At 44.3% G+C, this 12,490-nt stretch overlaps 1 protein-coding gene across 2 annotated transcripts in view; it reads left to right on the plus strand.

The window, feature by feature from the left end:
• The first annotated feature begins 7,890 nt into the window (after positions 1–7,890).
• LOC120943238 (melanin-concentrating hormone receptor 1-like) overlaps positions 7,891–12,490 on the plus strand; it is a 36,018-nt gene continuing 31,418 nt past the window's right edge. For both annotated transcript variants that reach the window (XR_005750276.1, XM_040356432.1), the window contains exon 1: positions 7,891–8,492. The gene's annotated coding sequence lies outside the window, so the exon portion shown is untranslated. The remainder of the gene's footprint in view (positions 8,493–12,490) is intronic.

A 12,490-nucleotide genomic window follows, 5' to 3' on the forward strand; every position in this document is an offset into this window, starting at 1 on the left:
GGTAAAAAAAATCCCATTAAAGTGGAGGTTCACCCAAAAACTTAATTTTTAACATTAGATTGATGCTCATTTTGTCAAGGGGAATCGGGTGTTTTTTTTTAAATAGAAGCAGTACTTACCGTTTTAGAGAGCGATCTTCTCCGCCGCTTCCGGGTATGGTCTTCGGGACTGGGCGTTCCTATTTGATTGACAGGCTTCCGACAGGCTTCCGACGGTCGCGTACATCGCGTCACGATTTTCCGAAAGTAGCCGAACGTCGGTGCGCAGGCGCCGGATAGAGCCGCGCCGACGTTCGGCTTCTTTCGGCTACTCGTGACGCGATGTATGCGACCGTCGGAAGCCTGTCTATCAAATAGGAACGCCCAGTCCCGAAGACCAAAACGGTAAGTACTGCTTCGATTTAAAAAAAAACACCCGATTCCCCTAGACAAAATGAGCCTTAATCTAATGTTAAAAATTGTTTTTCGGGTGAACTCCCGCTTTAAGTATATAATGATTGGTTTGCGCAAACTATGTGATAGGTTTATGGAATTTTTATTTGTTTAATTTTTTTTACTTTTGAGGTGGCGATCAGTGACTTATAGCGGGACCGTGACATTGCGGCAGACAAATCGAACAACTATGACACTTTTTTGGGGACCAGTGAAACCAATAAATAAAATGCTCTGTAAGGGCACTTTCACACACTAAAGTATCACTAAACCCTCATCATAAAAGAAAACTGTCAATAAATGGTGTTTTACGTGTCATTTATGTTGTCACTATGAGATTCGTTTTCTGTATTCTGCAAAAAAAAAAACCTGGTTGATCCTGCTGCTCTTCTGTCCATGTCCCCAATTCAGCTTGGGATTTTGCAGAGCAGTGTTGGCAGCTCTGCACATGCTCAGTTTTCAGTGAGTTTCTATGCTAAGCATTTACTCCCTATTACATATAAACAGCCCATGTGACTATAGAGTCACACATGTGGGCGTATACACAGTGGTAAATGACAGCCCACTCCCTCCCTCCTAGTCCATACCGACTAAATAGCTAAATACAACAGGGGAAGAATATTACATATAGATTGATTGAGGCTTTACCTCCCCCTTAGTCCAAGTGTCAGGCTGGAGAGGCATTACACTGTGACTGGCAGAAATCCACCCACACCATGTTCTTTCCACAAAATAATAAATATTTGATTTCAAATATATATTTGTATGATGATTTAAAAAAACTTTATTGATATTATTTATTTATTTTTACTCCATATTCCAAAGGCTGGTTTATTTTTTTTATTTTTTAGAACATGTGACCAGCAGCAGAGGACTAGAAGCTCCACCCGCTTATGTTTTCCCTGCAGACAGGATGGGAGAGATCTGGGTCATGTGACAGCTGTATATCGATTATGGAAAAAGGTACTTTTTTTTTTGTTTTGTTTTTTATTGAAATAATTACAGTGATATCATCCACATACAGAAATAGAAGGGACAATGTAAATTAAACAGTGTGGGCCGGATTCAGAAAGAGATACGACGGCGTATCTCCTGATACGCCGTCGTATCTCTGAGTTCCGTCGGTCGTATCTAGGCGCCTGATTCATAGAATCAGGTTACGCATAGATATCCCTAAGATCCGACAGGTGTAAGTGACTTACATCGTCGGATCTTAGGCTGCAATTCCAGGCCGGCCGCTAGGTGGCGCTTACGTATTATTACGCGAGGAATATGCAAATGAGGAGTTACGCCGATTCAGAAACGAACGACCGCCCGGCGCATTTTTTTTACGTCGTTTGCGTTCGGCTTTTTCCGGCGTATAGTTACCCCTGCTATATGAGGGGTAGCTAATGTTAAAGCGGGGGTTCACCCTTAGAGGGCACTTTTCCCCCTTAGATTCCTGCTCGTTTTTACTAGGGGAATCGGCTATTTATTTTAAAATATGTGCAGTACTTACCCGTTTACGAGATGCATCCTCTCCGTCGCTTCCGGGTATGGGCTTCGGGAATGGGCGTTCCTTCTTGATTGACAGCCTTCCGAGAGGCTTCCGACGGTCGCATCCATCGCATCACGATTTTCCGAAAGAAGCCGAACGTCGGTGCGCAGGCGCAGTATAGAGCCGCACCGACGTTCGGCTTCTTTCGGCTATGAGTGACGCGATGGATGCGACCGTCGGAAGCCTCTCGGAAGGCTGTCAATCAAGAAGGAACGCCCGCTCCCGAAGACCCATACCCGGAAGCGACGGAAGAAGATGCAGCTCGAAAACGGGTAAGTACGGCTCATATTTCAATACAAATAGCCGATTCCCCTAGACCGAACGAGCAGGAAGCTAAGGGGAGAAAAGTTTTTTTTTTACAAATGGGTGAACTCCCGCTTTAAGTATGGCCGTCGTTCCCGCGCCGAGTTTTGAAATTTTACGTCGTTTGCGCAAGTCATTCGCGAATACGGATGGACGTTATTTAACGTTCACGTCGAAAGCAATGATGTCCTTGCGGCGGAATTTCGAGCATGCGCACTGGGATATTTTACGGACGGCGCATGCGCCGTTCAAATAAAACGTAAAAAACGCTGGGTCAACACAAATTTGGATAAAACACGCCCCCTACATCCCCATTTGAATTACGCGGCCTTACGCCGCAACAGATACGTTACGCCACCGTAACTAAGGGCGCAAGTTCTTTCTGAATAAAGAACTCGCGCCCAAAGTTAGAGCGGTGTAACGTATCTCAGATACGTTACGCCGGGCGGACAGATACGCCAATGTATCTGAATCCAGCCCTGTGTGTTTAGTGGAACTTTATTAGGTACCAGACCATTTCTTGCCAACCACCAGGCTCTCTAGACAATACTTATTTAGAGGTTATGAATTAAAAGGTCAAAAATTTGAACTATGTAGTTGGTTGTGCATTTGGGGGGTTTTATATTCAATAAAGCTTCTTTGGGATCCTTACAGAACACCGTTCCTGAGATGATTGCTTCTCGGTTTCATGGCTGAATTAATGAGAATCGGCCACTTTACCCATTCATGAATAACTGACGGCTGTTCTTGAAAACCCATCATTCCCGCTTCCAACGAAACTCACCTTCATCATAATAGCCTTCCTCTCCATTCATCCACAGGAATCGCAATTACATTCTTCCAGGAGTTGGGAGTATATATATATATATATATATATATATATATATATATATATTGTCAAAAGTATTGGGACACCTTCCTTTACACGCATATGAACTTTAATTGCATCCCAGTCTTAGTGCGTAGGGTTCAATATTGAGATGACCCAACCATCGCATCTATAACAGCTTCAACCCTTCTGGGAAGACTGTCCACAAGGTTTAGGAGTGTGTCTATGGGAGTGTTTGACCATTCTTCCAGAAGCGCATTTGGGAGCTCAGGCACTGATGTGGACGAGAAGGCCTGGCTCGCAGTCTCCACTCTAATTCATACCAAAGATGTTCTATCAGGTTGAGATCAGGACTCTGTGCAGGCCAGGTAAGTTCCTCTACCCCAAAATAGCTCATTCATGTCTTACTGGACTTTGTTTTGTGCACTTGTGAGTAGTCATGTTGGAACAGGAAAGGGCCATCCCCAAACTGTTCCCACAAAGTTGGGGGCATGAAAATTTCCAAAATGTCTTGGTATGCTGATGCCTTAAGAGTTTCCTTCACTGAAACTAAGGCGCCAAGCCCAACCCCTGAAAAACAACCCCAACACCATAATCCCCCCTCCACCAAATGATTTGGACCAGTGCACAAAGAAAGGTCAAATGTGACATCTGGGATGCCATTTAAGTTCATGTGCGTGTAAAGGCAGGTGTGCCAACACTTTTGGTAATATAGTGTATACAGTATATACAAAGTTCTGCCTTTCCTCCAAAGGTGCCGAGATTGAAGGTGTCAATGGCTACACCTAAACACTCTCACGAGGTAGAGCAGGGGTCTCAAACTCAAATTACCTGAGGGCCACAAGACAAGTTTTCATATGCCATGGGGGGCCGCATGCAAACTTTCAAACTTCAAAAACAGTACTGGTGTCAGCGAGCGCATTATTACCACCAGCACTGGTGTAAGTCAGGGTTTGACAAATTTGCTTGGAATCTAGGAGCCAGCTAAAAAAGTTAGGAGCCAGCAAACGCACCCCGTCCCGACGAGCTTGCGCGCAGAAGCGAACACATACGTGAGCAGCGCCCGCATATGTAAACAGTGTTCAAACCACACATGTGAGGTATCGCCGCGATTGGTAGAGCGAGAGCAATAATTCTAGCACTAGACCTCCTCTGTAACTTAAAACGTGCAACCTGTAGATTTTTTTAAACGTCACCTATGAAGATTTTAAAGGGTAAAAAAGTTTGTCGCCATTCCACGAGCGGACGCAATTTTGAAGCGTGACATGTTGGGTATGAATTTACTCGGCGTAACATTATCTTTCATAATATTAAAAAAAAAAATGGGGATAACTTTACTGTTGTCTTATTTTTTTATTAAAAAACGTGTAATTTTTTCCCAAAAAAGTGCGCTTGTAAGACCGCTGCGCAAATACGGCGTAACAGAAAGTATTGCATCGGTCGCCATTTTATTCTCTGGGGGGTTAGGATAAAACATATATATAATGTTTGGGGGTTCTAATTAGAGGGAAGAAGATGGCAGTGAAAATAGTGTAAAATGACATTAGAATTGCTGTTTAACTTGTAATGCTTAACTTGTAATACCAACGGCCACCACCAGATGGCGCCAGCTCACATCTGGTGGTAATAACTTGTAATACCAGCGGCCACCACCAGATGGCGCCAGCTCACATCTGGTGGTAATAACTTGTAATACCAACGGCTCACCACCAGATGGCACTCTTTGCTCCCCCCACTTCCACCCTGCCTGTGGGCCATTTATAACTGGTCCGCGGGCCGCAAATGGCCCGCGGGCCGGTACTTTGAGACCACTGAGGTAGAGGGAAGAATGGTGCTTAGACCCTGGGCTTCAATGGATGAACAGAGCAGCTCTGCAAGGATGTTGAATAGCCTGTGGGGGAAGAGGGTTTTTAAGAGAATGGACCCATCTACCACCTAACTAGTGCTGACTGTCCTCAGTCAGGGCTGTCTTAATAGCATCATGGGCCCCTGGGCAAAGTAATGCTCTGGGGCCTCTACAATGATGACAGTGCAGGTAAACAGACACCAATAGGTAGGAGGCAGACAACCTCCCCTGTGTATCTATCACTCTCAGTGCCATCATGAGGCCTCCAATTTCGGGGCAGCATGGACTCAAGGACCAGCTGCTTTGGGGGAAAAACAGGGGCCCCCTGTGCATCTGGAGCCCCTGGGCAGTGCCCAGGTGTGCCCTCTCATTAAGACAGCCATGTCCTCAGTAACATTGGTCTTGGCTACCTATGTAATCTACAGAACACCACCACTGGAGAATAAGAGGTGTGTGGTTCCCTAGTCCTATCTTTTTCTGTTGCCCTAAAACAGAGGCTGAGTGAGCGCTGTCACCCTACAACAGGGAGGGCTCGTATTTAGTCGACTAAATCTCCAGGACATTTTAATCGGCTACAATGTTCTACATTTTACTCGACTAAAATAATTTTAGTTGACTAAAACTAATTTTAGTCACCTAAAATTTAATGGGTGTAGTTAAATTGTAATGCATTATTTAACCACTTCAGCCCTGGAGGATTTGGCTGCCCAATGATCGGGCCATGTTTTGCGATTCGGCACTGCGTCGTTTTAACTGACAATTGCGTGGTCGTGCGATGTGGCACCCAAACAAAATTAACCAATTTTTTTCCCCACAAATAGAGCTTTCTTTTGGTGGCATTTGATCACCTCTGCGGTTTTTATTTATAAGAGCGACAATTAAAAAAAAAAACAATATTGTTTACTTTTTGCTATACTTTTTACTATAATAAATTTCCCCCAAAAATATATAAAAAATCGAATTTCTTTCTCAGTTTAGCCCGATATGTATTCTTCTACATATTTTTGTTAAAAAAAATCACAATAAGAGTATATTGATTGGTTTTGCGCAAAAGTTTTAGATAGATTTAGATAGATATATGGCATTTTTATTAATAATTTTTATACTAGTAATGGTGGCGATTTGCGATTTTTATTGTGACTGCGACATTATGGCGGACACATCGGACACTTTTAATGCTATTTTGGGACCATTGTCATTTATACAGCGATGAGTGCTATAAAAATGCACCGATTACTGTGTAAATTACACTGGCAGGGAAGAGGTTAACCACTAAGGGGCGAGGAAGGGGTTAAGTATGTCCTAGGGAGTGATTCTAACTGTGGGGGGGCTGGGCTAAGAGTGACATGAAAGTGATCAATGCTCCTGATGAGAGGGAGCAGTAGATCACTGTCCTATCACTAGGTAGAACAGGGAAATGCCTTGTTTACAGCTCCGTGACACGATCGCGGGACATCGGCGGACATCAAGTCTGCGGGTCCCATGGGCACAGAGCTCGTGGCAGGGGCGCCCGCTATTTGTTTTATGCCGCGTACACACGACCGATTTTCATGACGAGAAAATTAGAATTTTTTTAATTGGTCGTTAAAAACGATCGTGTGTAGGCTCCAGAGCATTTTTCTCGACGAGAAAAATGGGCATTAAAAATTTTGAACCTGCTCTATTTTTTCTCGTCGTTTTTCTCGCCGTGAAAAACGGTCGTGTGTAGGCTTTATCGATGGGGAAAAAAACATACATGCTCAGAATCAAGTTATGAGAAGGGAAATTTGCATAATCAGCCCAAATGGTGGCGCCATTCGAATGGAACTTCCCCTTTATAGTGCCGGCGTACGTGTTGTATGTCACCGCACTTTGCTCACGCATTTTTTATCACAATCGTGTGTATGCAAGGCAGGCTTGAGAGGAATCACGTTGAGAAAAACTTTGTTTTTTTCCATGACATGAAGAACGGTCGTGTGTACGCGGCATTAGTCTTTTTAGTTGTATTTTAGTCATCTCAATTGTTTTCGTTTTAGTCGTATTTTAGTAGACTAAGGGCCAGATTCTGAAAGGACTTACAACGGCGCAGCGCCATGTACGCCGTCGTAAGTCCTAATCCGACCCGTCGTATCTATGCGCCTGATTCTTAGAATCAGTTACGCATAGATATCCATTAGATCCGACAGGCGTAAGTCTCTTACGCCGTCGGATCTTAACTGCATTTTTTTGTTGACAGCTAGGTGGCGCTTCCGTCGAATTCCGCATTGAGTATGCAAATTAGCTAGATACGCGAATTCCCGAACGTACGTGCGGCCGACGCAGTAAAGTTACGATGTTTACGTTAGGCTTTTCCCGGCGTATAGTTGCCCCTGCTATATGAGGCATAAGTGCGGCGTACCAATGTTAAGTATGGCCATCGTTCCCGCGTCGAAATTTGAAAAAGTTACGTCGTTTGCGTAAGTCGTCCGTGAATGGGGCTGGACGTCATTTACGTTCACGTCAAAACCAATGACGTCCTTGCGGCGTACTTTGGAGAAATGCACACTGGGAAATTCCACGGACGGCGCATGCGCCGTTCCGCAAAAACGTCAATCACGTCGGGTCACAGTAGTTTTACATAAAACACGCCCCCCTGATCCAAATTTGAATTAGGCGGGCTTACGCCGGCCGATTTACGCTACGCCGCCTCAACTTACGGAGCAAGTGCTTTGAGAATACAGCACTTGCCCGTCTAAGTTGCGGAGGCGTAACGTAAATCGGATACGTTACGCCCGGGCAAAGATACGCCGCTGACTGAGAATCTGGCCCTAAAATGGTATTAAGTTAGTCGACTAAAATGTTTTAGTCGGTTTTAGTCGACGAAATTAACACTGGTTTAGCTGCCCTTTAAATAATGATGCTTTTCTTCTCCGCTGGGCAATCTTATCATGCACCCACCACCACACTGCTGCATCAGCGACGTCCTCACTCGGTAGCAATACGTGTGAGGAGCTTTTCGTTTTTCGTGTGGCTGCAGGGCTGTGTGCCCTCATTGGCTGCCTGGCTCTCTCACCGCACAGGATAACTGAGATTCTCCCTGGAGTGCTCAGTCCTGCCGTGATTGGAGGGGGCCGCCACATTCATTCAAAGAGCAGGCAGCATCATCCGCACACAAGATGAATTCTGAGCTTGAGTTTACTTTGCTGCGTCCTTTCATCAATAGAGGAGAAAGAGGATGTAGAAGGGATCAGCGCCTGGATGTCTCAGGTCTAAAATTTTCAGAGTCCTCTGCCTGCTAAGGATCAGATGCTGAAATTCTATTTCATGTCCCTGTGCTAAAAAAAAAAAAAAAGAGCACCCAGCTGCGGCAAAGGTTTTAGGAGCTGCATGAAGATCTAAGGGGGGATCTGGCTCCTCCAGCAAGCGGGGGGTTAAAGGCGATCAAATTCAGAGATTACTAATGAACGGCAAGAGCTGTGCTCATCAACAAAAAAAAACGACGGAGGGACCGGAGGAGAGCGACGGGGTAGGCTGTGGGTGACTGCGATCCTGTTTTTCGGGGATGCAAACTTCAACTGACTTGTACAGGTATTTATATAATAAGAATGATGCAGATCTAAATCCAATCACTAAAACTTCATGTTATCTTCATTTCAAAAGTTATTTTGTATTTTTTTGTTTAACCACTTCAATGCCGGGCACTTTCACCCCTTCCTGCCCAGGACGATTTTTAGCTTCCAGAGCTGTTGCACTTTGAATGACAATTGCGTGGTCATGCAATGCTGCACCCAAACTACATTTTTAATAATTTTCTTCCCACAAATAGAGCTTTATTTGGGTGGTATTTGATCACTTCTGTGGTTTTTAATTTTTGCGCTATAAACGAAAAAAGACAGACAATTAAAAGAAACTGATAAGCACTGATAGGCGGCACTGGTGGGCACTAATAGGTGGCACTGTTTAGGCAGCACTGACAAGGAGCTGCTGACAGGCATGACTGAGTGGCACTAATTGGCACTTTGATGGGGCACTGACAGGCATTACTGATGAGGCACTGATTGGCACTTTTTTGGGCACTGTTGTGGGCAGTGATCAGCACTGACATCCGTTTTTCATGGGGACAGGTTGGCAGGTGTTGGGCACTGATTGGCAGCTGATGGGCACCTTTTGATGGGGGCTGTACTGATAATCAATGTGCTTATTCAGCTGATCATCGCGTAAACCAGGAAGTGTCAAATCGCATGTCGAAACGCACCAATGTGAACCAGGGCTCAAGCAGTGAATGCGACTTTCACCAAACATTCTAGGGTGGAGAACCAGTCACTGTCATTTAAATCATATGCAGCCTGAAGATACACCTGCAAAGTATGTGTGTTTAAGTTCATATTTGTTGCTTTATAAATATGCTCCCAAGTGTCATTTATCAGGGAGATTTACTAAAACTGGTGCACGCAGAATCTGGTGCAGATAGAAACCAATAAGCTTCCAGGTTTTATTGTCAAAGCTTAATTGAACAAGCTGAAGTTAGAAGCTGATTGGTTAATATGCACAACTGCACCAGATTCTGTGTGTACCAGTTTTAGTAAATCTCCCCCAAACTGTGAAGCAGGATGGTGAAATATTGAGCTCTGTAAATACTAGTTAACTTTATTTATTTAGCTTTAATATTAAACGTGTTCTGTATGGGATATATATATATATATATATAAATATGTAAAACCTTGGTTTTAGAGTAACTTGATTTGAGAGCGTTTTGCAAGACAAACAAAATGTTTTAATAAATTTTACCTTGATATACAAGTGATGTCTTGATATAAGAGAAGTGTCATGCCACAGTTGAGTATAAAAGAGAAGAGAGGCGCCTCTAAGTGCCGGTTCACACAGGGGCAACCCGACTTACAGCGCGACTTTGCAAGGCGACTTCAGCGCGACTTTGGAGCAACTTACAACGCGATTTAAAGTTGCCTCCAGGACAGGCGACTTTGGCCAATCACAGAATAATCAGCTCTGTGGGAGGGAGGGGTTTGCCTGAGTAAACTATTTTCTCTTCCTGTAAAGTTGCTTCAGTTATGACAGTGATCTGACTTTGAAGGCGACTTCTATTGAAATCAATGGGTACAAGTTGCCTAGAAGTCGCCTTGAAGTAGTACAGGAACCTTTTCTGAAGTCGGAGCGACTTCAGTAGTGTGCATTAAGACGGCTCTCATTCATTCACTTCAATGGAATTTCTCATGTCGCGCGACTTGGGGCGTCAAAAATCGGATCCCAAGTGGCTGTAGTGTGAACCGCCACTGATTGTAGCAATATGGTTACATTTAATGAAGGTACAACATTTAGCAACATATTGCTACACTTAGAAGTGCCTCTCTTCTCTTTTATACTCTGTAGCTCCTGCTTAATTTTGCTTCTAATCCCCTTGTGGAGGCTTCCCAGGGGCGGACTGACCATTGAGGCTCTCGGGCACTGCTCGAGGGCCCCATGCCACTAGGGGGCCCCATCAGGCTTGCCAGGCTCATTAAAACCAGGGACAGTATGTAAAAATCTGTGTTTTTTTACATTTGTCCCTGATATGTCCAAAACCGAAATGCTTTTGATGTGAAAATGCTGAGATTTTAGCTGCCCCGCCTCTGTAATGCCTCCTGGCTTGGTGGCCATCTGTAAGCCCGGGGGCCCCATAATCTTCTATTGCCCGGGGGCCCCATGAGTTGTCAGTCCGCCCCTGAGGCTTCCATTTGTGGATGGACATTTTATGGTGGCACAACATGGTCAGACTGCTATAATATTTTTATATAGACTATAAATCGAAGGACCTATGAATAAATGGCTGTGGAACGATTTATTTGAGTTTCCATTATTTCTTATGGGGAAATTTGCTTTGATATACAAGTGCTTTGGATTACAAGCATGTTTCTGGAACGAATTATGTTTGCAATCCAAGGTTTTATGTGTATGTATATATATTGATCTAACAAGCAGGACCCTCTAATATACATACATACATATTTATTTCCTTATTGGGGTCTTCTTCTGAAAAGGTCAAACTGTGCTAGTTGCCATGTAAACATATAGAATGATGTGTCTCTAAATCAACACTGCAATGTCAAACATTGAGAACTCGGCTGCGGGCAAGCAGCAAAGCACAAGGAAAATCTGATCATTTGCCTCTGGTCATAATAGACATCCACAGATGTAGCACAGCAATCATTGTTGCCCTCCGTTTTGTACTAGATGAGTCACTATAGTATGTGTCTCAACGCTTCACTGGCTACATGCTTGCTTTAAATCAGTGATTCACCAACTAGAAAAAAGTAAACATCTAGAAGTCAGGAAAATAAATTGTACCATGTAAAATTAAGTCATCAGTTGTGACTCATATACTTGTAGCACGTTAGGTTCAGCATAAGAAAGGTTTTTGATCATTGTTGTCAGAAAATTGAGAAAATGGAGATATGGAATCGATCCACTATCTGGCAGTGCTTTGTGTATATAGGGGGGGGGGGGGGTACCTAATCTTCTTAGTAAAGTAAGTCATTTGTATTCACGGAATAAGTGTTTGTGCAAAATTCAGGACAAGGGGGAACTCAACCATGTGTGCACCAATTTGCTAAGTCAATGATTAACTGCATTCAACATTTTGTGGCACTTGTGATTTTTGGTGCATTGGCAGCCCATTGATTTCAAAGCACTATAGCACACATGCATTAAAGTGGTTATAAATCTCTTACATGAAATATGAACAAAACATATCCCTCTATAGGGCTAGATTCACAGAGAGTTACGCCAGCGTATCAGTAGATACGCTGTCGTAACTCTGAATCTACGCCGTCGTAAATTTAAGCGTATTCTGGAAACCAGATACGCTTAAACTAGGCTAAGATACGAGCGGCGTAAGTCTCCTACGCCGTCGTATCTTAAGGTGCATATTTACGCTGGCCGCTAGGAAGCGCTTGCGTTGATTTCGGCGTAGAATATGCCAATTAGCTAGATACGCCAATTCAGAAACATACAGTACGTGCGCCCGGCGGATTTTGTTCACGTCGAAAGCATTGACTATTTGCGACGTGGTTAGGAGCATGCGCAATGGGATACGTTCACGGACGGCTCAGGCGCCGTTCGTTAGAGACGTAATTTGCGTGGGATCATGTTTTTTTTACATAAAACACACCCACCTCTTCAGAATTTGAATTCGGCACGCTTACACCGACAGATTTACGCTACGCCGCCGTAACTTAGGGCGCAGGTGCTTTGTGAATCCAGCCCCAGCCTCACTAAGTTACAGCGGCGTAGTGTATCTGAGATACGCTACGCCCGCACAAACTTACGGCGGGCTATCTGAATCTAGCCCATAGTGTTTACTTGTCTCAATCCAATGTACTATGCGTCATTTCTGTCTGCTGCCTCCTTTTCTCTGCTATCTGCATGATTCACTGTCAGTCACCGCTCTCTGCTCTGCTCCTCACCCCCCTTGCTCACTGAAGTGCTGGGCTGTGGGGGGGTGGGCGCAGCCGGCTCAGGCTCTCAGCGACTCGCTGAGAGGCTGAGCAGGGTGACGGTCCAGACATGTAGGTGGATCCCGACTTCATTGT

Source organism: Rana temporaria, chromosome 6 (genome assembly GCF_905171775.1).
Source record: "Rana temporaria chromosome 6, aRanTem1.1, whole genome shotgun sequence".
Taxonomy (NCBI): Eukaryota; Metazoa; Chordata; class Amphibia; order Anura; family Ranidae; genus Rana; species Rana temporaria.